General features: G+C 44.0%; 1 long non-coding RNA gene across 1 annotated transcript; it reads left to right on the top strand.

Annotated features, from left to right (window-relative positions):
• Nucleotides 1-27,330, top strand: LOC137300867 (uncharacterized). The gene is made up of 2 exons (XR_010958172.1): nucleotides 1-303; nucleotides 23,227-27,330. It is a non-coding gene; the product is annotated as an uncharacterized lncRNA (long non-coding RNA).
• The last annotated feature ends 209 nt before the right edge of the window (nucleotides 27,331-27,539 follow it).

Here is a 27,539-nt window from a genome sequence, read left to right as displayed (position 1 = left end):
TGGTCGTCTTAATCTTAGTTAAACAGGTCACTTTAAAATAAAGGTTAATCCTATTTCAATTAGGTGAGGAAATTGCAGATGTGTTAGCCATAATTTTCCAAAGTTCTCTAGATTCAGGAATTGTGCCTTTGGATTGGAAAATTGCAAATGTCACTCCGTTATTTGAGAAGGGAGGGAATGAGAAACCAGGTCACGGCAGAACTGTCAGTTTAATATCAGTTGTGAGGAAGTTACTGGAATCTATCATCAGGGAAGAGTGACTGCACTTGGACAAGTAAGAGAGTTAGCATGGATTTATGAAAGGTAGGTCATATCTGACTAATACCTTTGAATTTTTTGAGGAGGTCACGAGCATGGTGGATAGGGGAGTGTCTATGCATGTTGTTTATATGGGCTCCCAGGAGGCATTTGATAAGGTCCCACACAAGAGATTATTAGCAAAAATGAAAGCACACGGAATTGGAAGTGACCTTATGACATGGGTCAGTAATTAGTTGGAAGGTAGGGGACAGAGAGTAGGAATAAAGGTTAGGTTCTCTGCTTGGTGGAATGTGACAAGTGGTGTTCCCCAGGGAACTGTACTGGGACCTCAATTAAAATTTTCAAGACTGAGATGAATAGATTTTTATTACATAAGGGTATTAAGAGATTTAGATCAAAGGCGGGTAAATGGAGTTGAGGTGCAGATCAACCATGAACTAACTGTATCGCAGTACAAGCTCGAGGGGCTGAATGGTCTACTCCTGTTCTTATGTTCCTAATTCACAGGACATTTGGGTTTGTTAGATCTCAACACTCACTGTTGCGTGTAATTTCACTCCTTCTCTGTGTCCCTGGTATCACTTAGTCAGGCCTGAATGCACTCACTAGAACAGTACCCCTGTCTGCTGGTATGTGTATGTGCAGCAACCATTGATAATGGCTGAAATATCTCATTGACATGAATAAAATCTGTCAAATTGATAAGACCGTTATAAAGCTGACTTTGAGAACATGAAATAGTTTTCCATAACCTTGTTATTGAAATGCGCTAGTTACCACACAGAGGGAGAGAAGGCAGGGCCATGATCCAGGGAGCACAGTTCAGATGGGCAGACATGCAGTTAATACAGTTGATTGGTGACTACCACAGAAAGTGCTTTATTGCCAGCTAAAGGAAGGCAAATGCAGCCAAGGAGGACAACATCACAGGTACAAGGACAGTCTTAAACAGTATCTAAAGGGTGCACTGATCCCTGGAAAACACCACCAAATCAGTAATAGTAAAAAATAACAAGACACTCGTACATTCAAATTAGTATGTACCCAGCTAAACAAGGAAAAGAGGAAACTCTGAGTAGTAGCAGAACGCAACAAGTGTTGGGTCAATTTGCAGAACACTTCCTGTGCACGGCCAGCGATTATGACTGTCACAGGTAGATTGGTATTATAAGTCATCTCAATACCCATGAGAGACACAAACCAGAATCATTCTGAAAGATAATGGAGTAATTATTAAAAAAACATGATGACCAACCTTTATTATCGTCACTCAGTTGGGGGAACCGTTAGGTCATATGCTGTACATAAAATTAGTTTTCCATTTTGTGGGAGGGGAGAGAATTGTTACTTAATTGAGGGAGAATGTGTGGAGGTAAATATAATGAGGGAGAGAAATGGCAAATTGTTAATTAGCAATTGTTCATCTCTTGTGAATGTAATCATTTACACCTTGCTCCAACTCAGAGGAATTGTAATGTCTGGAAATATTTTGCCAGAAATCATGGCCAGTAGAGAATAGTTATGGTCAAACCATGAGAATATAACTTGTTGTTTCCTCATGGTAATTCCAATGGTAAGCTAAACCATCCGGTGAAGCTTCTTTTCAATAACTGTATTAAGCACCTCACTAACTGATGTTAGGCCTTCAATCAGTGTATTTCACCGTGCAGTAATATCAACAGCATAACATTCCACAAAAGGACATCATTACACAGAGCCAAAAAACCAAGATTTGCAGAGCCTGAGATAGAAAACATGGAGGAATATGTGGTGAAGAGGGGGCCACAATGGTGGACTGGCCGTATAGGAAACCAGGAGATGCCCCTGTGAATGGTTCCATAGCGCTGTGTTATCAGTCCCCCTTTTCCCATGAGAATTCCGAATAATCCTGCGCCCTTTCGGGGGATCCAGTCTGCCCTGGGTGGCCATGAAAATACCAAACTTCAGAGTCCACAGTTCTTCTAGGAAGAAGTTGCTGAGCAACTAAATACATTCTTTCATAATAAAATAAAGGACCTAGGAGAGCTTCAGAAAGAGAATCAGGCAACTGCCAAGAAGATGATTACTTCATGTTACAAATCCCTTATGCTGAAGACATAAGAAAATCCAGAGTGAGAAAGGGCCATTCAGCACATCGCACCCATTCCACCAGAGCTCATGTCTGACTATTCTGTCATGGACTTTCCTGCTATGCCATTTCTTAATCCCCCATTTTAGGAAACACTAATTTCCTTCCCTGACTTCCCTGGAGGAAAAAAGTCAAGCAACGTTGTTAAGTCTATAATCTATAATCCTCAATCCCACTTCTCAACGGGTATCAATCAGCTTCTTTTTAATGGTCCCAACTAACGCTGAATCAGTTATCGTCCATCGGGTTTGATCCAAGTGTCCACTCTCCTCTGGGAAAAACTAGTTTTTTTCTAATCTCTAACCTCGCTCAAATCTTATGAATGCTAAAAACAAAAGTCAATATAATTTTCTGTAGGGCAACAGAACCAGAAGTGCCACAGAACTGAACCATTAGTCAGTGGTACTTTCCTACCTATCAGGCAATTCTAACTTAAAGTGGACATACAGGGGGTAATTGATTTCAATAGACAGAAAATTATGGGCAACATGATTTTCCAATGTGCAGAGGCAGGGGCACTCAGAAAATGACCCTCAGATTATGATGCTATTTCATATTCCATAGCATAGACTATTGGGTATATTTTTCTACTTGCTCTGTTCCCTTACAAACACTTAGTGCACCAAAACAATTTCCTCTGTGTGTTTTACTTTTAATGCAGACATTATTCATTTAGCACCAATGTCAAAAATGTTCATAGAGGGATTAGCACAAATAGGTTAAATGTTTATCCAGGAACAGTGCCAGTCAGCAAATATGCCCATTTATGCACTTTAATCCAAAATTGGAAAGTATATGGTGGTTTTAGTTTACTCCCACCTTAATTAGTCTGATTATTGTTTTAGTCTGTGTGTGATAATTATTGAGAAGAAAGCAAAGCTGAGGTAATTGCAGCAAAAATGGACTAAGCAGCCCAAGAACCACACCACTGTGAGCACGGATCTGGTTGTTAACAGTACGGTAGGCAGGCTGATTCCCACTGTCAACTCGTGAGGAACACTCCTGTTTCGATAAGCTGCATAAAAGGGTGTTATATTCAACGGGATAATTTTATTTCTTCTTGTTTCTCATCCAAACAGTTGATTAGAGTAAAGAATGCTGGTCTTTCTGGCTCAGTTGGTAAAGCCAGTGGTTCCAAAATTCCGATCGGTTCACCCCACCGATGCCTGATGACACACACTAAAATTGCAAGAGCAGGGTCATTAGCATAGTCAGGCCAGGCCCCTGGAGTTTGGATACGCACAGACTCAGCCGTGGCTCGGTGGTAGCACTCTTGCCTCTGAGTCAGAAGGTTGTTGGTTCAAGTCCCACTCCAGAAACATGAGCACATAATCCAGGCTGATTAAGAGGGGGGGAAATAGAGTATGAGAATAAACTTGCAAGGAACATTAAAGTGGATTGTAAAAGTTTCTACAAGTATGTAAAAAGAAAAGAACCAATGTAGGTCCCTTACAGTCAGAAATGGGAGAATTTATAATGGGGAACAAGGAAATGGCAGTGCAATTAAACAAATACTTTGGTTCTGTCTTCATGGAAGAGGACACAAATAACTCCCCAGAAATGCTAGGGAACCAAGGGACTAGTGAGAAGGAGGAATTAAAGGAAATTAGTATTTGTCAAAAAAATAGTGCTGGAGAAATTAATGGGATTGAAAGCTGATAAATCCCCAGGGCCTGATAATCTGCATCCCAGAGTACTAAAAGAGGTAGCCATGGAAATAGTGGATGCATTAGTTGTCATCTTCCAAAATTCTATAGACTATGGAACAGTTCCTGCAGATTGGAGGGTGGCAAATATAACCCCACTATTTAAAAAAGGAGGGAGAGAGAAAACAGGGAACTACAGACTGGTTAGCCTAACATCAGTAGTAGGGAAAATGCTAGAGTCTATTATAAAGGATGTGATAACAGGACACTTAGAAAATATCAATGGGATTAGACAAAGTCAACATGGATTTATGAAAGGGAAATCATGTTTGACAAAGCTACTGGAGCTTTTTGAGGATGTAACTGGTAGAATAGATAAGGGACAACCAGTGGATGTGGTTTATTTGGGTTTTCAGAAGGCCTTTGATATAAAGTCCCACATAAGAGGTTACTGTGCAAAATTAAAGCACGTGGGATTGGTGGTAATATACTGGCATGGATTGAAAATTGGTCAACAGACAGGAAACAGAGAGTATGAATAAATGGGTCTTTTTCGGGGTGGCAGGTGGTGACTAGTGGGGTACCGCAGGGATCAGTGCTTGGGCCCCAGCTATTCACAATATATATCAATGATTTGGATGAGGGAACCAAATGTAATATTTCCAAGTTTGCTGACGACACAAAACTAGGGTGGGATTGTGAGATGTGAGGAGGATGCAAAGAGGCTTCAAGGCGATTTAGACAAGTTGAGTGAGTGGGCAAATACATGGCAGATGCAGTATAATGTGGATAAACGTGAAGTTATCCACTTCGGAAGGAAGAACAGAAAGGCAGAGTATTATTTAAATGGCGATAGATTGGGAAATGTTGATGTACAAAGGGACCTGGGTGTCCTTGTACACCAGTCACTGAAAGCAAACATGCAGGTGCAGCAAGCAGTTAGGAAGGCAAATGGTTTGAGGATTTGAGTACAGGAGCAAGGATGTCTTACTGCAGTTATACAGGGCCTTGGTGAGACCACACCTGGAGTATCGTGTGCAGTTTTGGTCTCTTTTTATCTAAGAAAGGATATACTTGCCATAGAGGGAGTGCAGCGAAGGTTCACCAGACTGATTCCTGGGATGGAAGGACTGTCGTATGAGGAGAGATTGGGTCGACTCGGCCTGTATTCACTCAAGTTTAGAAGAATGAGAGGGGATCACATTGAAACATATAAAATTCTGACAGGGCTAGACAGACTGGATGCAGGGAGAATGTTTCTCCTGGCTGAGGGGTCCAGAACAAGGGTGTCACAGTCTCAGGATAATGGGTAGGACATTTAGGACTGAGATGAGGAGAAATTTCTTCACTCAGAGGGTGGTGAACCTGTGGAATTCTCTACCACAGAAGGCTGTGGAGGCCAAGTCACGGAATATATTTAAGAAGGAGCGAGATAGATTTCTAGACACAAAAGGCATCAAGGGGTATGGGGAGAGAGCGGGAATATGGTATTGAGATAGAGGATCAGCCATGATCATGTTGAATGGTGGAGCAGGCTTGAAGGGCCGAATGGTCTCCTCCTGCTCCTATTTTCTATGTTTCTATGACACTCCAGTGCAGTACCGAGGGAGTGCTGAACTGTTGGAGGTGCCATCTTTCAGATGAAACGTTAAACCAAGGCCCCGTCTGCCTTCTCAGATGGACGTAAAAGATCCCTCAGCACTGAAGAGCAGGGGATTTCTCCCCAGTGACCTGGCCATTATTTGTCCTTCAATCAACACCACTAAAAAACTGTTTACCTGGTCATTATCACACTGCTGTTTGTGGGACCTTGCTGTGCATAAATTGGCTGCCCCATTTCCTACATTACAACAGTGACTACACTTCACAAGTACTTCATTGGCTGTAAAGCACTTTGGGACAACCTGAGATCATGAAAGACGTTATATAAACGCAAGTTCCTTCCATCCTAGAAATACATGGAAGTTACAACACGGAAACAGGCCATTCGGCCGAACCAACCTGTGCCGGTGTTTACCCTCCACACGAGCAAATAGTTCGAATCACATTTACCCCGCCTGTTCCCATATTCCTTCCTCCACCTATCCAATCTAATTTTGAATGTTGACATAGTTTCTGCCTCAACCACTAACCCTGGAAGTGAATTCCACAGCCTCACAACTCTGTGTAAAGAAATTTCTGCTGCCCTCTGTCCTAAATCTCTTGCATTTAATCCTGTATCTATGTCCCCTCATTCTTCAACCTTCAACTACTGGAAACAGTCTGCTTTTGTCTAAGCAGTCTCAATCTTTCATAATTTTATACATTTCTATCATATCGCCCCATAATCTGCGTTGTTCTTTCCAATCTTTTCCAGTCTATTTGATATGCCCCTTACCCTCGCACCTGGGAGGCAATAGAGCATTCAGAATTGTCAGTTTAGACTGCAACAGTTTGTATCAGCCCATCTAATTATTGAATCCCCCATCACTACTGCATTTCTAGCTAATCTCCCCCACCCCCTTGAACCATCACTTATTTGTTGGTGTCCAGAATCCTCATTTGCCCCACAGGAAGTTGGAGCTTCAAATCTCTGCGAGTGTAAGATGCTCTGGACACTCCTTTTCCAACCTTTCCTTCCTGTCTGTCCCCACCCCTCGGATAGTCACCTTTCTTTTCTCCTCGACTGCACAATCCCTATCTCTCATTGGCGTGACTTCCCTCTCAAACTCTCGCTCCAAGAACTGATGTCCCTCCCTGATCAGGCGAATTGTCTCCATCTCCTTCTCAAGTTCTGAGATTTTCAGCTTGAGCAAAGTGAATTGGCGACACTTCCCACCAAAGTGTTTTCCCAAGTCAGCATCTGGTGCTTGAAACTCCTAGTGCTTACAGGAATGACACTTCACTGTCACTTTCCGTGCAGCCATTTTGAGGTTCTGTTAGTTTGCTCTACTTTAAAATTTATATTACTTACATCCATCCAAGACAAAGCAGTCCACTTGATCGGCAGCCCATCCACCACCTTAAACATCCACCGACGCACGTGTGAACTATCTACAGGATGCACTACAGCAACTTGCCAAGGCTTCTTCAACAGCACCTCCCAAACCTGCGACCTCCACCACCTAGAAGGACAAGGGCAGCAGGTGCATGGGAACAACATCACCACCAAGTTCCCTCCATGTCCCACATCACCCCGACTCGGGCATATACCGCCATTCCTTCATCATCGCTAGGTCAAAATCCTGGAACTCCCCAGTTCCCAACATTTCACCACATGGATTGTAGTGGTTCAACAATGAGGCCCACCGCCACCTTCTCCAGGGCAACTAGGGATGGGCAATAAATGCCGGCTTTGCTAGCGATGCCCATATCCCGAGAATGAGTTTTTAAAAAAATTTATACTATTAGCTAGTCTACTTAACACCTCCTTCCATCTGCACCTAATTCCTACTCTCAATCCCTAGGTGTGTCCAGTCCCATCGGCAGGACAGACCCACCAGAGGTGGCGGCACAGTGGTATGCAGTTAGGAGGGAGTGGCCCTGGGAGTCCTCAACATTGACTCTGGACCCCATGGAATCTCATGGTGTCAGGTCAAATATGGGCAAGGAAACCTCCTGCTGATTACCACCTACCGTCCTCCCTCAGCTGATGAATCAGTCCTCCTCCATGTTGAATACCACTTGGAGGAAACACTGAGGGTAGCAAGGGCACAGAATGTACTCTGGGTGCGGGACTTCAATGTCCATCACCAGGAGTGGCTCGGTAGCACCACTACTGACCGAGCTAGCCGAGTTCTGAAGGACATAGCTGCCAGACTGGGCCTGCGGCAGGCGGTGAGCAAACCAACACGAGGGGGAAAACTTACTTGACCTCGTCATCACCAATCTACCTGTTTCAGATGCATCTGTCCATGACAGTATTGGTAGGAGTGACCACCGCACAGTCCTCATGGAGACCAAGTCCCGTCTTCACACTGAGGAGACCATCCAACATGTTGTGCGGCACTACCACCATGCTAAATGGGATAGATTCAGAACAGATCTAGCAGCTCAAAACTGGGCATCCATGAGGAGCTGTGGGCCATCAGCAGCAGCAGAATTGTATTCCAGCACAATCTGTAACCTCATGGCCTGACATATTCCTCACTCTGCCATTACCAACAAGCCAGGGGATCAACCCTGGTTCAATGAGAAGCATAGAAGAGCATGCCAGGAGCAGCACCAGGCGTACCTAAAAATGAGGTGCCAACCTGGTGAAGCTACAACACAGGGCTACATGCAAGCAACATGCTATAGACAGAGCTAAGTGATTCCACAACCAACGGATCAAATCAAAGCTCTGCAGTCCTGCCACATCCAGTTGTGAATGGTGGTGGACAATTAAACAACTAACATGAGGAGGAGGATCTGTAAACATCCCCATCTCCAATGATCGCGGAGTCCAGCACGTGAGTGCAAAGACAAGGCTGAAGCATTTACAACCATCTTCAGCCAGAAGTGCCGAGTGGATGATCCATCTCAGCCTCCTCCCAATATCCCCACCGACACAGAAGCCAGTCTTCAGCCAATTCAATTCACTCCATGTGATATCAAGAAACTTCTGAGTGCACTGGATACAACAAAGGCTGTGGGCCCCGACAACATCCCGGCTGTAGTGCTGAAGACCTGTGCTCCAGAACTAGCTGCGCCTCTAGCCAAGCTGTTCCAGTACAGCTACAACACTGGCATCTACCCGATAATGTAGAAAATTGCCCAGGTATGTCCTGTCCACAAAAAGCGGGACAAATCCAATCCGGCCAATTACCGCCCCATTAGTCTACTCTCAATCATCAGCAAAGTGAAGGAGGGTGTCATTGACAGTGCTATCAAGCGACACTTACTCACCAATAACCTGCTCGTTGATTCTCAGTTTGGGTTCCGCCAGGACCACTCGGCTCCAGATCTCATTACAGCCTTGGTCCAAACATGGACAAAAGAGCTGAATTCCAGAGATGAGGTGAGAGTGACTGCCCTTGACATCAAGGCAGCATTTGACCAAGTGTGGCACCAAGGAGCCCTAGTAAATTTGAAGTCAATGGGCATCAGGGGGGAAACTCTCCAGTGGATGAAGTCATAGCTAGCACAAAGGAAGATGGTAGTGGTTGTTGCAGGCCAATCATCTCAGCCCCAGGACATTGCTGCAGGAGTTCCTCAGGGCAGTGTCCTAGGCCCAACCATCTTCAGCTGCTTCATCAATGACCTTCCCTCCATCATAAGGTCAAAAATGGGGATGTTCGCTGATGATTGCACAGTGTTCAGTTCCATTCGCAACCTCTCAGATAATGAAGCAGTCCGTGCCCGCATGCAGCAAGACCTGGACAACATCCAGGCTTGGGCTGATAAGTGGCAAGTAACATTCGCTCCAGACAAGTGCCAGGCAATGACCATCTCTAACAAGAGAGAGTCTAACCACCTCCCCTTGACATTCAACGGCATTACCATCACCGAATCCCTCACCATCAATATCCTGGGGGTCACCATTGACCAGAAACTTAACTGGACCAGCCATATAAATGCTGTGGCTTCAAGAGCAGGTCAGAGGCTGGGTATTCTGCGGTGAGTGACTCACCTCCTGACTCCCCAAAGCCTTTCCACCATCTACAAGGCACAAGTCAGGATGTGATGGAATACTCTCCACTTGCCTGGATGAGTGCAGCTCCAACAACACTCAAGAAGCTCGACACCATCCAGGACAAAGCAGCCCGCTTGATTGGCACCCCATCCACCACCCTAAACATTCACTCCCTTCACCACCGACGCATCGTGGCTGTAGCGCGTACCATCCACAGGATAAATTGTAAGCTAAAATATATTTTTCCTTTCATGTTTACACCTATCATTTGACTGGCAGCAAATATATTGCCAAATATTAGAAATGACTGAAATTCTAGGGAGAATATCAATGAGCGAAGGGAATGAGATGAAAAGAAAGATGTGGTGGAAATATAGAAAAAGGTTCTTCTAATTTAGCAGAAAAAATGAAGAGAAATTGGTAAATATGTTTTAATGGAAAAGTTAAAATGTGAAGACATTTTCTGCTTAATAAAGGCAAGGGAGGAGCAAACAACTAAAAGTGACAAAGACAGAATGGCAAGTTATTTCTAATTTTGCATTGAATCTTACAACATCAACAGCTTGCATTTATATAGCGCCTTTAATGTAGTAAAACGTCCCAAGGCGCTTCACAGGAGCGTTATCAAACAAAATTTGACACAGAGTCACATAAGGAGATATCAGAACAGGTGATCAAAAGCTTGGTCAAAGAGGTAGGTTTTAAGGAGCGTCTTAAAAGAGGGGGAGGTGGAGAGGCCGAGAGGTTTCGGGAGGGAATTCCAGAGCTTAGGGCCTAGGCAGCTGAAGGCACGGTCGCCAATGGTGGAGCGATTAAAATCGGGGATGTGCAAGAGGCAAGAATTGGAGGAGCGCAGAGATCTCGGAGGGTTGTAGGGCTGGAGGAATTTACAGAGTTAGGGAGGGGCGAGGCCATGGAGGGATTTGAAAACAAGGGTGAGAATTTTAAAATCGAGGTGTTCCCGGACCGGGAGCCGATGTAGGTCAGCAAGCACAGGGATGATGGGTGAACGGGACTTGGTGTGAGTTTGGATATGGACAGCGGAGCTTTGGATGAGCTCAAGTTTATAGAAGGTGGAAGATGGGAGGCCAGCCAGGACAGCATTGGAATAGTCAAGTCTGGAGGTAACAAAAGTATGGATGAGAGTTTCAGCAGCAGATGAGCTGAGGCAGGTGAAGAGACGGGAGATGTTATGGAGGTGGAAGTAGGTGGTCTTGGTGATGGAGCGGATATGTGGTCGGAAGCTCATCTCAGGGTCAAATAGGACGCCAAGGTTGCAAACGGTCTGGTTCAGCCTCAGACAGTGGCCAGGGAGAGGGATGGAGTTGGTTACTAGGGAACGGAGTTTGTGGCGGGGATTGAAGACAATGGCTTTGCTCTTCCCAATATTTAATTGGAGGAAATTTTTGCTCATTCATTAATGGATGTCAGACAAGCAATGTGACAAACCAGAGACAGTGGAGGGGTCGAGAGAGGTGAGGTAGAACTGGGTGTCATCAGCGTACATGTGGAGCCTGACATTGCGTTTTCAGATGATGTCGCCAAGGGACAGCATGTAGTTGAAAAATAGGAGGAGAGCAAGGATAGATCCTTGTGGGACATTAGAGGTAAAGGTGCGGGAGTGGGAAAAGAAGCCATTGCAAGTGATTCTCTGGCTACAACAGGATAGAAAGGAATGGAACCAGACAAGAGCAGTCCCACCCAGCTGGACGACGGAGGAGAGGCGTTGGAGGAAGATGGTGTGGTCAACCGTGTCAAAGGCTGCAAACAGGTTGAGTAGGGAGATAAAGATGGATAGTTTACCATGGATACAGTCACATAGAATATAATTTGTGACTTTTATAAGGGTCGTTTCAATACTGTGTCAGGGACGGAAACCTGATTGGAGGGAAACCTGATTGGATTGTGCTTACAGCACAGAAGGGGGCCGTTCGGCCCTTCGTACCTGTGCCAGCTCTTTGAAAGAGCTATCCAATTAGTCCCACTCCCCTGTCTTTCCCCATAGCCCTGCAAATTTTTCCTTTTGAAGTATATATCCAATTCCCTTTCGAAAGTTACAAGTGAATCTGCTTCTACCACCCTTTCAGGCAGTGTTATAACAACTCGCTGTGTAAAAAAAAATTCCTCCTCTCCCCTCTGGTTCTTTTTCCTCCTGCCAGTTTCTCCTTATTTACTCTATCAAAACCCTTATTATTTTTACAGTGCATTTTGTGAATATTTCACTGTACTGACTTAATGTGTTAATTGCTGCTATAAAGACAAAGCTCATGGGAAGTAAACAACATGGGACTGACTGCGATTTACACTGAACTGGAGACCCTTAATATAATTCTGTTACAATATATACTCTCACTTGAAGAAGGTGACACTTCTCTTCAATCTGCCTCATGCAAAAATATCTAACTCTATATGGCATCTAATTTTAGTGTTAACAAGACTGAAAAGCTTGTTCCTCAGCTGTTAACATCAATGGGTGTTAGAGAGCAATTAGCCCCTTATTACTGGCAGTTTCAGAAGTCTGTTCACACAATGGTGTAAATATGCCACAAGGTGCTATAAGAACAGTGGATAGGTTATCAGAGATTTCAACCTTTTAGTCTTGGATCCCTCCTGGATATAAACATTAAGACCAGGTCCTGATTGAAAATAATTTAATAAAATTAAATAATTAAACATTCACAAAAAATGGGTTAACTTACCATTATTCGGTGTAATTTAAGACCCATTAACAAAATCCCAAGTGCACAGTGCACAATTTTTTGTTAGCAAGAATAAGAGACCAGCAGTCAATCACAACAATGATCCTTTCATGCTTCTCAAATAGTTGATGAGATACTTAAGGTGCCTGTATAAATCCAATTGTGAAGTGTGCAATTTTGGAGAAAAAAGGATCAACAACAGAGAAAAGCCCAATTTAGTAATTAGATCCTGGCTGCAGGTACTTGTCGAACACGGTAACAGAGAAATGTGAACAGATATTTGGTGGGAGGGGGGTGTTGGGGGGTGGGGGTTGGGGCAGTTCCCAAATTTAATAGGGAAGGAAAGTGTGACTATATGTCATTGAACGAGAGAACTCTGATTATTCAGAGCACCTAGAGGGAGGACCAGAAGAAATCACACAATATTTTTTCATTGTGATTAGCATCAGTCGTTCAAAAGTAAACCCAGCAAAATATATACAATCGTTTGTAAAATATACACAAATAAATGTTCTGACATTTTAAATATGTCCAATCGAAAGTATTAGCACTCCGTTACAGAAGTCACTGGTATATTCTTTAGATTTGCAGTTATTTTAGCCTGAATTTGAGTCGAGTTAATTTTGACTTTGGGCTATAGTTTAAAACAGGCGATATCAGATCAACGGCCCGTTGTACATCGCTCTTGATTTTCATTTCCATTGAGGTCAAATTGAAGTTGAGAGACATAAAACAGGCATTTGATTCAATATCGTTCACTTTACACTATCATCCAAAGTCAAAATTACCCCCCGATGTTTGTGCCATTTGAAGGAGACTGAGGAAGTAGTGCAAGCCTACGCAGAGCCTAGTATGCAATTTAGCAAAATTGGATGAATTGTTAGACCTGGGCTGCTTAACCTAGACGATATATCCTATTCATGAGAACAAGGTGCACACACTGGAGGCACTGTACAAGCGTTGAAAGAGAAAAGCTTAATTAAAAGCCAAAATTGTATCAGTGGCCTAGTCAATGGGCAGAAATTCTAGCTCCCAAATATGCCTCTGCTTTGCTCTCTATATGTGTATGATTCATAATTGTACTGACTTCTGATTTGATTACAGATTAGTGGTTAACTAAACCTTGACTGTGCAACTGTACAGAGGAAAATTACCAGTTTGCAAAAAAACACAACACTGACATTTAATCACAAGCTTTAAAATATGTGTCTCCCTCTATCTTACAGCTATTTCTGTATAACTCCGCAAGCGTGAAGTTAGATCCCAACAGTACAGTCACCCCCAGGTTGGACCAATTAGCCGTGGTTTACAGCTGGCTGCTCTGTAAGGGTGGAATGTCTTAAAAAACAATGGTGTAAACATATCAGTATGAACAGGCAACTAAAGGTAGTCCATGTTAAAACCTCTATTTTGATTAATAGTGCGACCAACAATGCAATCAGCTTCAAAATGAAACTTTACCATATTGTGCTGTCTTCTTAATTGTATCTTCAACATTTTAAAAAGAAAACTTTTACAGTTTTACTTTTAACTTTAACTAGCAATTTAAAGAAAAACATTAAAAGGCCATTATAGCATTACTGTTTTCAAAAGGTAAAATGTCTCTAGCATAGACTGTCTCATGTATTTGGCTGCGAGCTGCTACAAATCTAATTGTTTGCTAATGAATTGAGTTGAAGCTTTCATTGACAGTCGCTAACTTTCAAGCTTCGATTAGAGATTCTTTTAGTGATTCAATCATATGCCCACAGTCTGGATATAAAACAGGTGTGCACAAATGGGACTTACATGCACTTCCTCTGATTCACTGTCAACAAGCTCCGACTGTGACTGTTCATTCATGTATTGGTTATCCACAAGGTCGTTTACTGAATCCTCCAAATGATAGTTGGCATAAGAGTCAATGTCAGAAGCCCATTGATTGGCAGTGAATCTGGCAACTTCATTCACCAATTCGGACAGCTTATGGTTGTCAACTGCTATTTTTGGAGCATTGTCATCCTCAACGTGGAAATCCCCCAGAATCTTGGAAGCAATTGATGAAGGTTTGACCTCGTTCCATGCTTGCTTCATCTAATGAATGGACTGTAATGCACTTCAGCACATCTATAACACTGTTACTGGCATCTAAATTGGAAAGCAATGACTACAACAGAAATTCTCAACAGACAATCGCCACACACTTTAAACACCTTGGTGCAATCCATTCCGAAGTTTAAGTCTGTTACAGGGTAGTCGCCAGCATTGTCAACAGACAGAAGAATTTTGCCTTTCTGTGTGATTATTTTCAAACAAATTCCTTGAACCATTTCTCTGGTCATCCATATTGTTTCTTTGTGTACTATGTCACCATGACTTTCAAGGATTTTGAAGTAACAAGGATTTGTGGATTTTTCAATTGTACCAGCATTTTTCTTCTTAGCGTTACACAGAATTGCAATCATTAGGCATTCCTTGTTCTTTTTCTCACCTTTGCAGAGTTCCCCTTTAAAAGATAAGCTTTTGTCTGAGAGCACACAAAAGAACACAACACTTTTGTGCTTATATTGAGCGATTCGAAAATGACAGCTGGTCCATCGAGCCAGCCCCACACTCATGATGGCTAGAGCACCATGACTAGACACTTCCTTCCCCTTCCCCCTCCGCCCCCCCCCCCCATGTAATTTCTTGGGAGAGGCAAAAGGCCAGAAAAACCCAGGGCCAATAAGGGGAAAAAACTCTAAAATTCCTCTCCGACCCCCTCAGGTGATCAAAACTGGTCCAGGAGACCACAACAACAATTTGCATTTATATAGCGCCTTTAATGTAGTAAAACATCCAAAGGCACTTCACAGGAGTGGTTATCAAACACAATAGATACTGAGCCATAGAAGGAAATATTAGGACCAATTGACCAAATCTTGGTCAAAGGGGTAAGTTTTAAGGAGCGTCTTAAAGGAGGAGAGAGGAGTAGAGAGGCAAAGAGGTTTAGGGAGGGAATTCCAGAGCTTAGGGCCAAGGCAGCTGAAGACACGGCCGCCAATGGTGGAGCAGTTAAAACAGGGGATGCGCAAGAGGCCAGAATTGGAGGAGCGCTGATATCTCGGAGGGTTGTAGGGCTGGAGGAGGTTTCAGACATAGGAAGGGGCAAAGCCATGGAGGGATTTGAAAACAAGGATGCAAATTTTAAAATCGAGGCGTTGCCGGACTGGGAGGTCAATGGTCAGTAGGTCAGTGAGCACAGGGGTGTGAGTTAGGATACGGGCAGCAGAGTTTTGGATGAGATCAAGTTGACCATGCGTACATTAACTGTTAATCCGCTTACCTTTTGTATGATATGATCTCTGCACCAGTCAAGCATCGGTTCAGCTCCCTCTTGAAGTCATGCAGAGAGTCAGCACCCACCATACCAGCCGGCAATGTATTCAAGAGGCTCATTACTCTCTGGGAAAAGAAGCATATTCCAACTTCGGCATAGATTACACATGTCCCTGGTCCTCCCCAATCTGTCAAACTGAAATAATCTGTTACTAGGCACGCAATCCAGCCCTTTCACTATTTTATAAACCTCTAAGTCTACACTTCTCTATAGTAAATAGATACAGTACTTTAAACCTATCTGAGTAACGAAGGTTCTTTAAGCTGGAGATCGTTCTTGTAGTTCTCTTCCGCGCCTTTTCCAAGGCCACTATATCACCAACTATGTGAGGGGACCAAAACTGGGCACAGTACTCCAGATACGGTCTAACGAATGGTTTGTATAATGACAGAATGGTATCTATTAATTTGTACTGAATGGTTCTATTAATACAACCCAATACCCTGTTTGCTTTGGAAAAAGTATTCTTAAAAAGTCAGCAAGAATCATAACCATTAACTATCATATCACAGTATCATAGTAGATCCAGCACAGGAGGAAGCCATTTGGCCCATCATGCCTGTGCTGGCTCTTTGAAAGAGCTATCCAATTAGTCCCATTCCCCTGCTCTTTCCCCATAGCCCTGTAAATTTTTTCCCTTCAGATATTTATACAATTCCCTTTTGAAAGTTACTATTGAATCTGCTTCCACCACCTTTTCAGACAGTGTATTCCAGATCATTACAACTCACTGCGTAAAAAAATGTTTCCTCATGTCACCTCTGGCTCTTTTGCCGATCACCTTAAATCTGTGCCCTCTGGTTACCGACCCTTCTGCCACTAGAAACAGTTTCTCCTTATTTACTCTGTCAAAACTGTTAATGATTTTGAACACCTCTATCAAATCTCCCCTTAACTTTCTCTATTCTCAGGAAAACAACCCCAGTTTCTCCATTCTCTCCACATAACTGAAGTCCCTCATCCCTGGTACCATTCTAGTAAATCTCTTCTGCACCCTCTCTAAGGCCTTGACATCCTTCCTAAAGTATGGTGCCCAAAATTGAACACAATACTCCAGCTGAGGCCTAACCAGTATTTTATAAAGGTTTAGCATAACTTCCTTACTTTTGTATTCTATGCCTCTATTATTAAAGTCCAGGATCCCATGTGCCTTTTTAACAGCCTCCTTAACTTGTCCTGCCACCTTCAAAGATTTGTGTATGTGCACCCCCAGGTCTCTCTGTTCCTGCACCCCCTTTAAAATTGCACCGTTTAGTTTATATTGCCTCGCCTCATTCTTCCTACCAAAATGCATCACTTCACACTTCTCTGCATTAAATTTCATCTACCATGTGTCTGCCCATTTCACCAGTCTATCTCTGTCCCCCTGAAGTCTGTTACTATCCTCTGCATTGTTTACTCCATGTCCAAAGTATTCATTTAGTACCTTAGCCATGCCCTCTGCCTCCACAAAAAGATTTCCTTTTACATCCCTAATCAGTCCCACCTTCTTTTGGCTACCCTTTCGCTACTTATATGTTTATAAACATATTCATCGTCCTTCATCGTCACTGGGTCAAAATCCTGGAACTCCCTACCTCACAGCACTGTGGGAGAACCTTCACCACACGGACTGCAGCGGTTCAAGAAGGCGGCTCACCACCACCTTCTCAAGGGCAATTAAGGATGGGCAATAAATGCCGGCCTCGCCAGCGACACCCACATCCCATGAATGAATAAAAAAAAGGCTTTTGGATTCCCTTTTATGTTAGCCGCTAAACTATTATCATATTCTCGCTTTACCCCTCTTATTCCCTTTTTTAGATCTCCTCTGTACTACCTGTATTCAGCTTGGTTCTCTACTGTATTATGAACCTTAAATTCTGTTTCATTTTAATCTCTATGTCTTTAGTCATCCAGGGAGCTCTACTCTGTGTCTACACTGTACCCAAATCAACTCCTCCTTGAAGGCATCCCATTGTTCAATTAATGTTTTGCCTACCAATTTTTGATTCTAATCCATCTGGGCAAGATCCCTTTTTAACTCACTGAAATTAGCCCTCCTCCAGTTAAGTATTTTCTCATTTGATTGTTCCTTGTCCTTTTCCATAACTATTCTAAACCTAATGATATTATGATCACTGTTCCCCAAATGCTCCCCCACTGAAACATGCTCCAGCTGCCACACTTCATTCCCCAGAACTAGAACCAGCACTGTTTCCTTCCTCTTGGGCTGGAAACACATTGTTCCAGAAACGTCTCTTGTACATATTTCAGGAATTCCTCCCCCTCTTTGCCCTTTACACCATTACTGTCCGAGTCTATATTGGGATAATTGAAGTCCCCCATTATTACTACTGTATAGTTCTTGCATCTTTCTGTAATTTGCCTGCAAATGTTCCCCTCTATCTCCTTCTTACTATTTGGTAGCGTAATAGTTCCTCTATTGTTCCTTAATTGTAACCAAATACATTCTGTCTTTGACCCCTCAACTACATCAGCCCTTTCTAGTGCTATAATAGTTTCTCTGATCAATATTGCCAACCCTCCCACCCCCAACCTTTCTTTCATTTCCTATCTTTCCTGAATACCGTGTAGCCAGGAATTTTAAGTACCCAATCCTCCCGTTGTTTGAGCTAGGTCTCTGTTATTGCCACTATATTGTAATCCCATTTGGCGACTTGTGCCTGCGGATCACCAACCTTATTTACTACATTACATGTGTTCACATACATGCACTCCAAACTCATCTTAGTCTGCCTCGCATTTGCCCCGTGTCTGATCCTTCCTGTTTCTGAACTCTTCTTTTACTCACTGAACACTGGTTTGTGAGTGCCACACTCCCAGGAGACTCCTGCACCGCCTGCCTGTTCCTCCTAGTCTGTCTGTTGGTTAACCACTCCCTCTCTGCCTCTGAGCTTCAGCTCGAACAGTTGGTGACATTTCCTGCACATGTGGTTTTCCAGGATACACAAAGTTTTCTGGAGTTCCCACATGGCACATGATGTGCATGTTACAGGCCTCAGCTCTCCCGCTCTGTTAGCTAACAGTTATTTAAACTGTTTGTTTATGTTTAAGGCAATTTATTGTTTATCTTACACTTAAACACTAACCACTAAAAAACACTAACCTACCACTAAAGACACCAACCACCAAGAACAATAACCACTATATACACTAACTAATGAACTGAATACTTACTGACTTACCCTCGGTGCTCCTTCTTGTAATGTCACTTTTGACTTTTTCTTGATTTTTTCATTCCTCGTGCTGCTCATTTTCTGCTCCGCTTCTCCCGCGCTTTCTGTCCCACTCACCCACTTCTCCCGCGCTTTCTGTCCCGCTCACCCACTTCTCCCGCGCTTTCTGTCCCGCTCACCCACTTCTCCCGCGCTTTCTGTCCCGCTCACCCACTTCTCCCGCGCTTTCTGTCCCGCTCACCCACTTCTCCCGCGCTTTCTGCTCCGCTCACCCACTTCTCCCGCGCTTTCTGTCCCGCTCACCCACTTCTCCCGCGCTTTCTGCTCCGCTCACCCACTTCTCCCGCGCTTTCTGTCCCACTCACCCACTTCTCCCGCGCTTTCTGTCCCGCTCACCCACTTCTCCCGCGCTTTCTGTCCCGCTCACCCACTTCTCCCGCGCTTTCTGTCCCGCTCACCCACTTCTCCCGCGCTTTCTGTCCCGCTCACCCACTTCTCCCGCGCTTTCTGTCCCGCTCACCCACTTCTCCCGCGCTTTCTGTCCCGCTCACCCACTTCTCCCGCGCTTTCTGTCCCGCTCACCCACTTCTCCCGCGCTTTCTGCTCCGCTCAGCCGCTTCTCCCGCGCTTTGATTGCACAGGCTCCTCCGCTATGGATAGCAATTTCTCCATCAGTCACATCTTCCTCTGATACATCTGCACTTTCGCCACCTATGTTAAAAGCAGCAATATTATGACATTTCTTGAAAGAATCCAGTGTCATTGGAAGCTTTGAGTTCCAGATTCACTAACATCCTCATTGCCTGTACGGTGCAGTTTGCTTTTGCGATTGTTTGCCACAATTTGTGGTGCAAGAAATTAATCTTCTTGTCTTTCACGGTGATCTGCTGGATTCGTGTCCTCCCACATTTAACTGTTCAGCAAGTTTCTTCCTCTCCCTTCTCAGAGAATTCAGCAATCACTAACTCTGTCCTCAGCCTCTTTGCTATGACATTTTTGTTTGAGTTTCAGAAACCATCTTTTGTGCTGTGCTCTCTGCTTCTGTATCTGTCAAACTAAGAGCAACAGAGACATACATGAAACCCTCCACTCTCTCTGGGCTGGCCTTAGCAAATTAAGTGGCAGAACTGACAGGGGTCACAGTCTGCTAACAAACAGGGAGGTATTGCTGCAGTTATATAAGGTATTGGTGAGACCGCACCTGGAATACTGCATACAGTTTTGGTCTCCATACTTAAGAAAAGACATACTTGCTCTCGAGGCAGTACAAAGAAGGTTCACTCGCTTAATCCCGGGGATGAGGGGGCGGACATATGAGGAGAGGTTGAGTAGATTGGGACTCTACTCATTGGAGTTCAGAAGAATGAGAGGCGATCTTATTGAAACATATAAGATTGTGAAGGGGCTTGATCGGGTGGATGCGGTAAGGATGTTCCCAAGGATGGGTGAAACTAGAACGAGGGGGCATAATCTTAGAATAAGGGGCTGCTCTTTCAAAACTGAGATGAGGAGAAACTTCTTCACTCAGAGGGTAGTAGGTCTGTGGAATTTGCTGCCCCAGGAAGCTGTGGAAGCTACATCATTAGATAAATTTAAAACAGAAATAGACAGTTTCCTAGAAGTAAAGGGAATTAGGGGTTACGGGGAGCGGGCAGGAAATTGGACATGAATTTAGATTTGAGGTTAGGACCAGATCAGCCATGATCTTATTGAATGGCGGAGCAGGCTCGAGGGGCCGATTGGCCTACTCCTGCTCCTATTTCTTATGTTCTTATGTAAACCAAATGACACATCATCAAAATCTGTAAACTAATTAAATGCAAGGACTTATAAAGAATAAATGACAGTCAAGGCAATGAAATAGGACTACTAAGGATGTCTCAAGTTATATTTAGCAAATGACATGGATGTAAAAGGGTGGATCAAACCAGAATCAAAATTAATGTTTTAAAATTACCACCTGAAAAGTATTATGCAGAAGCTATTTTGCACTCCCTTTTTTTCAAGCTACTGATTATTGCCCACAGGTTTAATATACAGCTAGTGTATACAATAGTGTATACAAAACAGCCAAAAAAGTCCCATAATATGTGAAAGTGCAGATGACTGGACTGAGGAGGACATTTTACATTCCCCTTAACGGAAAGTCATTTTGATCCATGAACATGGCCACAATAGAGAAATGACTAATCTATAGATAGGTGACCAGTCTATAGAGAAGTGACCTGTCTATAGAGGTGCCCAGTCTATAGAGAGGTGACCAGTCTATAGACTTGACCAGTCTATAGAGAGGTGACCTGTCTATAGACTTGACCAGTCTATAGAGAGGTGACCAGTCTATAGAGAGGTGACCTGTCTATAGAGGTGACCTGTCTATAGAGGTGACCAGTCTATAGAGAGGTGACCAGTCTACAGACTTGACCAGTCTACAGACTTGACCAGTCTACAGACTTGACCAGTCTCTAGAGAGGTGACCAGTCTATAGAGAGGTGACCAGTCTATAGACTTGACCAGTCTGTAGAGAGGTGCCCAATCTATAGAGAAGTGACCTGACTATAGAGGTGACCAGTCTATAGGCTTGACCAGTCTATAGAGATGACCAGTCTATAGAGAGGTGACCAGTCTATACAGAAGTGACTGCCTATTGAGGTGACCAGTCTATCAAGGTGACCAATCTATAGATGTAACCAATCTATAGAAAGGCCAATAAGTGCAGATCGTTCACCATTCCCCATCACTCAACTTTTACCACCCTCGGCATCTCCAACTGTTACCTCCTCTGTGCTTCCCTCATGTTTCATACCTTCCAACAATTCAATTCAAACTCCCAACCTATCTCCTCCAACCATCACATATCCAACTTCACAGCTACAGTCCACCAGAAACTGATACTCACACACATGCATCATTCTATACATGTTTTTATTACATACCTATTTTCAAAATACTCCATACAATTAAATCAAACATACTCATTAATTGAAAATATTTGCTTGTGCACAGATTTTATATATAGACAAAAAAATTTTTAAAAAAAAGTGATCCCATTAGTTCACCAACAAACATTCATGGTGAATTGTTTACACATGGTTTTCCCATTCTAGAATGTTTACAATCAGAATTCTATTATAAATGTTTACATAGGAAGTTTCCATTGTAAATATTGACCTTAAAAAATGTTACAGGAAGCAACCTTTTTGGACAGATGCAGATTGCATAAATATATTTTAATATATTATTTTATATATTTTACATTAATTTCCTTCAAATTACATCCTTTTTTCATGAATCTCCACAATGATATAAAATCTTGCAAAATACAATTTCATGCAATTTTTCAGTACATCCATTTTAACTACCGTATAATTTCTCCCTACCATTTTAATCTATTTTGCATCTTTTTTCTTTATTCTTAAACACTGGGTCTATCTCCATTGGAGCATCAAAGGCAAAAAGGACATTTATAAAGGTTTTTAAAATTATGAAGAGTTATGAGATACCAGAGGGCACCTGGCACTACTGGATCTGTGCCCCAGCAGGGAGCAAAGCCTACTGGAGAGAAGGGAGGGGAGAAGATTACCAAATAAGGGGAAGAAAAAGAGGAAGATCCAGGAATATAGATACATTCCTTCAATGTCTTAATCTAGGGTCTGATAATTCATTCGGAGACATCAACCTCATAATTGTAAGTCTCCGGAGGTGATGCAGGACCTTGTCCTGGAGGAGCATAGGTCAGAAATTTGGATACACATCCAAGTAACTCTGTGCAGCAATTTGTTACGGAAAAAAAAGTGGAAGGCTGCATGGCTGGTCAATATCAATCTCCTTGCAAAGGAGCAGTTACGTTAAAGAGGTCCCATATTGTTTGGACGAGCTCCAGTGTTGGCACTTGCCCTGTCCATTGTTCATTCCCCTCCATGGCCTCTCCCTTCCCTATCTCTGTAGCGTCCTCCAGCCCTACAACCCTCCAATTCTTGCCTCTTGCGCATCCCCGGTTTTAATTGCTTCACCATTGGCGGCTGTGCCCTCATCTGCCTAGGCCCTAAGCTCCCTAAACCTCTCCGCCTCGCTACCTCTCTCTCCTCCTTTAAGACGCTCCTTAATACCTACCTCTTTGACGAAACTTTTGGTCACCTATCCTAATAACTCCTTCTTTGGCGTGGTGTCAAATTTTGTTTGATAGTCGCTCCCGTGAAGCGCCTTGGGATGTTTTACTACATTAAAGGTGCTATATAAATGCAAGTTGCTGTTGTTGTTAATCTTTTACACACATTTTCATTCACAAATTTATATACAGTCACAATCACGTTTGCCCAAAGATTGTGTTGTTGCTGCCATTGTAATACTTGTTTGTGATTCCAGAGGTGTCTCTGAGAAGCTACCAATGCAGCCAGATAGGATATTGAGCCCACCATCTCAGAGTGGCACTTACTCCACCCGTTGCAAGCACTAGGACAGGAAAATCAACTTCAAGGGATTTGGATTTAGACTTTGAGGAAGCGAAACACACAGCACAAGTGAAGATGGCAGTAGAGGAGCAGGAACCTATCGACCTCAGGACCAGCTCAAAGCCACCCTCAGGCACCAAGTTCCAGGACTGGTGTTGTCTAGAGCCTTAATACAAAGGAATGCTGCTTTTTGAGCTCCGTCAAGTCGTGGAGGGATTTGAGAATGGGCAATGCACCCTGCAAGGTATGATGGCTACTGTGGAGTCCGCTAGCTGAATCTGTGCTGTGGTGTTTGAGCTCTTCATAGTACCGTGTGGCACTTCCAGGACCATCCACTGTAGAGACCTTCTTAACAAAGGTTCTAAATGCAGTGGGCGTTCTCCGTAACTGATGCCATAGATATCTTGGGTTCCAAAGTCTGTCTATCCCATTTGGATTTTAGTAACTCTTTGAATAAAGCAGGACGATATGCTTTTTTTCAACTGGGATATTACCTTAAAATTGGATGTTGACAATTTCAGGGTTGCACCATCTTCGGTGAGGCAGTGGGGAGGAGAGCTGGCATTGCCAAAAAAACTACAATAACTCGTCCCATTAATTGCAATAGGCTCCCAGTTGCATAGAAATTACATAAAAATTAGAACACAGAAACAGGCCATTCAGCCCAACCAGTCTGTGTTGGTGTTCATCTTCTACATGAGCAACAGTCATAATCCATCTGCCCAGCCTATTCCCATATCCTTTTATCCCCTTTTCCTTCAACCACCTATCTAACCTATTTTTAAATGTTGACATGGGCCGGGAATTTCCTACGGAGCCGGTCCCGCTCCACCAGTGTAATATCCCAGAAGTGCATTGGAAACTCATCTACTTGTGGAAACAAAGTTCCTGCCGCACTTCCAGTGACTTTATGGTGGCCAAGCAGTAGCAGCTCTGTGGAAATACCCAGCCCTGGTCTCTGATACAATCACAAACTCCAGTGTTGCTTTCCACAGGTTCACAGCCCTCCATGTAGAAATATTTCTCATGTTCTCCATCCTATATCTCTTACATTTAATCTTATATCTATGTCCTGGAAAACAGACACTGAGTGCCAAGCCTAGCTGTCAGCAATGCTGTAGGAACAGTTGGTAATGAAACTAAGCAAATATGCCAAAATGGTGGCCCCCACATCAAGATAGCCTGGTGCAGGAAGTGAAATGCAATTAATATCTCTGCTTCCACTGAAGCAAATACAACAGGGCTGGAATTGGACCTTGTTACACCCGTTTTCCACGCAGAAAGCAGGTGCAAAGAGGTCCAATTTAGGGAGCCAAACTCCCACGCCAGAACTGCGTCAGAAACACGTGCCACGTCAAATTGTTTTGGGCGCCGTAGAGATGTACCTGGTGGCTGCCTAAAACAGGCGTTAGGCCACTTGAATATTCTAACAAGGGACCTAACGCCTGTTTTAAAACCCAGGCTGGAAATTGGTTCATCCTGAATGTAGCAGGTGTCGGGCTGGCTGTTTTCAGGATTACTAGGTCAACGTAAGGACCCCTGGTTAGGCAGGCTGCTATTTTTACAAAAATACTTACCTAAATGCGGTGTGCTCCTCCCGGATCCACATTAAAACCCCGGGCTGCTAACCCCCTCCTGATTGCCCCCCTCCCCTCGAACTCTCCGGAGACCCTCGGACGGAGTCCGAGCAAGCAGAATTCGCTCTTCCCCCCCCCCCATGACCTCTGGGGTCACGACAGGCCCAACCAGCCTAATGAGGAAAGTGGATTTGCCATAGTTCTGCCGCCAGCTTCATTGGGCAGGTGCGCTACACAAGATCGCTCCCCAATTGGATGCATTTTAGTCTTTAGTGCTCCTGTCAAAGAGTTTTGTGTATTGGGTGCACATATTGGAAAATTTAAACCCATCACCCAAAATCATGGTGCAGATGGTTGTGGTGGAAGAGAATTAGCTCGAAGCAGCTACCTTCAGGATACCACTACCTTGTCAAACTTCTTCAATGTGTTAAACTGTAGCACTCTCACCTCTGAGTCCAGAGACTTGAGCACAAAATCTAGGCTAAAACTCTGAGGGAGCACTGCACTGTCGGAATAAGACGTTAAACTGAGGCTCTCTCCGCCCTCTCAGGTGGACGTAAAAGATTCCATGGCACTATTTCAGAGAAGAGCAGGGGAGTTCTCCCTGGTGCCCTGACCAATATTTGTCCCTCAACCAACACCTAAAAACAGATTATCTGGTCATTATCACATTGCTGTTTATGGGACCTTGCTGTGCACAAATTTGGTGCTGGGTGTTTCCTACACTACAACTGTGACTACATTTCAAAAGTACTTCATTAGTTGTAAAGTGCTTAGGGACATCCTGAGGACATGAAAGGGCGCTATATAAATGCAAGTCTTTCTTTCTTAAACTTCTCGTTGGTGCCAATGGTCTCTGCTGTTGTATGGTATCCACCTGCCCTGCCATCTCCTCCCAGGGAGCCAAGGCAACAAACTTTTGAGGAAAAGGACCTTCTGCACCAAGCATGGCAACCATCCTTTAACGCACCTCCCTCAGCATTACCTCCAGGGCTCTGCTGTAAAAGAGCAATTCGTCCTTTCCCCTGGGCCCAAACTCTGCGCTCAGCCATCTATTCTAAAGCATTTTGTGCAATTACTTCAGCTCCAGGGTTGAACTGCTCAAATGGGCCTGCTCCTTTAAATCTGCTGCAGTGCTCAATGCCACCCCCCCCAACACACCCTTTGTAGTAGGCATGCTCTCCACAAGTGGTACAATCCATGCAGGGAACACTGAATAATAAGTTAAATGAACAGATATCACAAACTCCTCTTAGCTTTCTCTGCTCTACTGGCAATAGTTCCAGTATTACGTCTTGCCTCAAAACTATAGTTTCCCCTCCCTGGCATCATCCTGGTGAATCTACATCTACACTGTATGCTGATATTAACTTTGCAAGGGTAGGCTGAGGTTCTGCCCCTTGCAAGGCTGACTGGAAAATCCCGGAAATGATGGGGACTCAGTGCAACCGGGTCCCACCTGTCCCGGGTGGAGAAGTTCCTGAGGAGGAACCCCTTCGACCACAAGGCTGTCAGACAGTGGTCGACACAAAACATCCTGAGAGTTCTGCAAGGAAAGGAGAGGATGGACTCGATCGGGCTTTTCCCCGATCAGATGGTCGATGCCATTTGGCAGAACGTCTCGTCACCAGAACTGACCCTCAGGCACCAGGATGTAGCCTGGATGGTGGTGAGAAAGGCCCTCCTAGTGTGGTCCTTCCTACACGCACGGAATCTCAGAGCCACCGCGAGCTGCCCTCAAGGCTGCGGCGGGTAGGAGACCATCGTCCACCTCCTGATGTACTGCCCCTTCGCACAGAGGGTGTGGAGAGAGTTGCGTTGGTTCATCCCCAACAGCTCAGTAACACAGGCTGCTGTGCTCTACGGTCTGTTCCCCGGGACGCACACCGAGACGGATATCACCTACGGCTAGAAGTCCATCGACTTGGTGAAGGAGCCCTTTGGTCCGCCTGAAACCTGCTGGTCTTCCAGCTGAAGGAGCTGTCCACAACCGAGTGTGTTGCCGACTGGCACACTCCAAGGTCCAGGAGTATGTGCTGTGGGACGTACTGAAGCGAGGTGCGGCCTACACAAAGGCTCTATGGGGAAAGGCCACCGTATAATACCACCCCACCTTGTATTGTACAGCATGTATCAGAAAATATGTACTGTGTTTTTAAAATTGTAACAATGAGATCATAGTGTATAGATCTGTACTGTATTGCTTTGAACTGCTGTGCTGCATTTTGTGTCATCTATTTGAACTGTGTATAAACCATGTGTATCTTTACATTTTATGGAATAAAGTATATTTTGAATTTAAAAAAAAGCTGTTTCCAGGGGGTTCCACCGGACTCCTGCCAGCATTATAGTGGAATCCCCGAGGAAATGTGGGGCCAAATAATGTAGGCTGCAAGATTCTGGAGTTTTATTGATGAGCAATAAATGAGCCCTTTGATGAGCAGGGGGAGCTCCCTTTGGAATGGATTTCTTGATGAAGCAAATTGTACAAGGTCTGTGGAAAACTCAGGCTTCGTGGGCCGAATAACCTTTTAACATTCCGTGTTTTCGTAGCTTCTTTAAGTGAATGAAGTTGTCAACTGCAAAATCTTCACTGTGGGCATTATAAATCACTTCCCATGTATAACTGAAACTAGGGGCTATATTTTCC

This window comes from Heptranchias perlo, chromosome 32, assembly GCF_035084215.1.
Source record: "Heptranchias perlo isolate sHepPer1 chromosome 32, sHepPer1.hap1, whole genome shotgun sequence".
Taxonomy (NCBI): Eukaryota; Metazoa; Chordata; class Chondrichthyes; order Hexanchiformes; family Hexanchidae; genus Heptranchias; species Heptranchias perlo.
Note: the sequence above shows the minus strand (reverse complement) of the source record. Positions and strands in the feature narration are given on the sequence as shown.